The sequence below is a fragment of the Panthera tigris genome, chromosome X, assembly GCF_018350195.1.
Source record: "Panthera tigris isolate Pti1 chromosome X, P.tigris_Pti1_mat1.1, whole genome shotgun sequence".
Classification (NCBI taxonomy): Eukaryota; Metazoa; Chordata; class Mammalia; order Carnivora; family Felidae; genus Panthera; species Panthera tigris.
Genome location: NC_056677.1, coordinates 19,110,477 through 19,113,382, shown reverse-complemented (window position 1 = coordinate 19,113,382; position 2,906 = coordinate 19,110,477). Strand labels below are relative to the sequence as shown.

At 42.3% G+C, this 2,906-nt stretch overlaps 1 pseudogene; it reads right to left on the bottom strand.

Annotated features, from left to right (window-relative positions):
• Positions 1-795: 795 nt before the first annotated feature.
• LOC102971226 lies at positions 796-1,769 on the bottom strand (annotated as a pseudogene).
• Between the last annotated feature and the right edge of the window lie 1,137 nt (positions 1,770-2,906).

Genomic DNA, 2,906 nt, shown 5'->3' with positions numbered 1-2,906 from the left:
AAGTTGATTGACATTTAAAACCCGTGTTTTCGTCCCTGCCTTCACCCTAGAATCACAAGAAAAACATTAAGAACTATGAGCAGGGCACTCTGGTGGTCCCCTTGTTGATATTATAATATAATATATCTGGGATAGAACCCCAGAATTTTAGTTTTTAAAATATCTCCAGATGATTCTAATGTGCAACCAGAGGGGTGCCTGGGTGGCTCAGTCGGTTAAGTGTCTGACTTGACTGACTCAGGTCATGATCTCGAGGTTCATGAAGTTCAAGCCCACCTCAGACTCTGTGCTGATGACTCTGAGCCTGGAGCCTGCTTTGGATTCTGTGTCTCCCTCTCTCTCTGCCCCTCTCCTGCTCACACTCTCTCTGTATGTCTGTCTCTCTCTCTCTCTCAAAAATAAATAAACATTAAAAAAAATGTGTAACCACACTTGAGAACCACTGATGTAAAACTAGCATGGGTTGAGTAGTGGTTCTCAAAATAAGGTCCACAGACAAGCAGCAACAGCCTCAACTGTATGTTTGTTTGAAATGCAAATTGAGGGGCTGTACTGTAGACCTAAACAGAAATTCCAGGGCTGAAGCTCAGTATTCATGACTTTAAATGACTTGACTAATATGCAGGCATATATAGTAACCTCTTATAGAGTGCTTTAACTCCTATGGTGCTTCAACTGTATATCTTTTTTTTTTTTTAGATAATGAACGTAGTATATATTTTTATATGGGGCATGGTTCAAAAGACATGTGGTAATCATCCAAATGAATTCTAGATTCCATGTGTCTTTTTTTTTTCATGCTTTCGCTATTGTTTTCCCCAAATTAGAGCCTTTCAGCATTCCCATAAATGCAGCTGGCATGGTTTCAAACCCTTCAGTGATGTTTTCATGGGACTGGATTTTACCCTCTAATACCCATCTCAGCAAGTCTTTCAGAGCCTTCTGGCAGACATCTCCTTGCCAGCGGGTGATGATGAACCCTTCCATGCGGTGTTGCTGATAGAGAATATTCTCTGGGGGTGGGCCTGGGGGAAGTGGGCGAGTAGGATTATATACAGAGATGGCCCCACATATAGCAGTTCTTCCAAATTTCTTCGTCTGGGGGATAACAATGTTTGAAAACTCTCCACCTACATTATCAAAATAACAATCATAACCATCAGGAGAGGCTTTTTTCAAAGTTTCTTCCAAAGACTCTACTGTTTTGTAGTTAAAGGCACCATCACATCCAAGCATTTTAAGGTAGGCGAGCTTTTCACCAGACCCTGCTGCGCCAGCAACTTTGCGGTTCTGAGCTTAGCTGTCTGGCCCACAGCAGAGCCCCATGCTCCCAGTGCTGCATTAACCTGCACCATTTCTCCACTCTTCACACCACAGATGTCAGGTAGGCCAAAGTAGGCTGTTAGCCCTGTCATGCCAACCATTCCCAGAGCCAAAGATAGTGGTAACGTGTCTGGCCACTCTGCAGGCAGTTTTTCCAGATCTTTCCCATCAGAAACGGAGTGAGTTGTCCAGCCTGAAGAAGCCACTACCATAGTTCCTGTTGGGAAGGCTGAGTTTTTACTTTGCACAACTGTGGCCACTTGTTTCCCCATCATCATATTACCCTCGTTCAGTCTTTTGGCTGTCACTCTTGTGGAGGAACAAAGCTTCCAGCAGGACCTCTCCATTGTTTAAGGGTGGGAGTTAACCGTCTTCATCTCAAAGTTACCATGAGTGGATCTGCCTTCGAAGTGCTTCTTCAGGGTCCAGCTCTTAGCATAAACCATCCTGAAGTTCGAGAGTCCGTGGGTTACACTCCCTAGATAGAGAAGGTGTTTGGGGTTGAGCCTAACTGTGTATCTTTTGAGCAATGGACAGTGGGATAGCCAAGTAATTCTTCTATGAGGGATGGCCAGCTCTGTGTATCTTGAAGGGACAAACATATTTTCTCTACCTAGAGACACCCACTAAATCTGGGGCTAGATGGATTATCTTTCATTTAATAAATATATTTAAGGATGATGTCATTCACCAAGATATCTTAGGGCCCAAGTAGAGGCAGGTAAGACCCTTAAAGCACAAACCTCCTTTTTCATGGTAATTTTAGGACTCAGCCACACATGGTTTAATCACTTGTGCAGATATAAAAATACAGTGTTTTAATGGTATATTGAGGCCTTAATTTAGGAATTATAAACATTGGGTTTCCACTCTGGAGAAGGTATCAGCAATAACTGTAAAATACCCTTCAGTTTCCTTCTGTTCCTTTACCTCCCACATCTATACTTCATGTTTACTTCCAGCGGTCTCCTTTTCTTCTGATCATTGACTTCTGAGATTCATAAATTCTTGGAAGGGTAGAAAAAAGTGAAAATTTGGCTCTTTTAGAACAGGGGCAAATAATTTTTTAAGAGAGAGAAATGAAAAGATGCAGTTATTGTTTTTAAAGCTGGCGGCAGATTGTGCCGGCAATAAAGGTAAGTTTATGCACTGCTTAATGGAATTGAAAGTTTTGCCTTTGCTTTCCCTGCACACTTAGCCTATTCATCTGTCCTTTCAACACCACCAGCGTTTTTGTAAACATGAAAAACACAACCCAAAAGCCTCAAGCCTTTAATTGCTCCTGAAACAAGCTGTAGGAAAAATACAAGGCTGGTGACGTGTACGCTGAACATTCATTGCTTTGTAACATCTTAGAAGAAAACAAACACAGTGAGATGGCACCTGTTTTGATCAAGTCTTTCCTTAGGGAGTGCATGTGGGAGCAATCCCAGGAGTTTGCATGACATGTGAAATGATTTTCTTAAAAGGGATAAGGGGAATATAGAAACTTTCCCGCTATGTATCACACAACAGACTTGCTCAGTGCCACTCCACCACTTCAGTCTGCTTCTAGTTGGCTTCTTGTGCCCAAAGATGGGAAT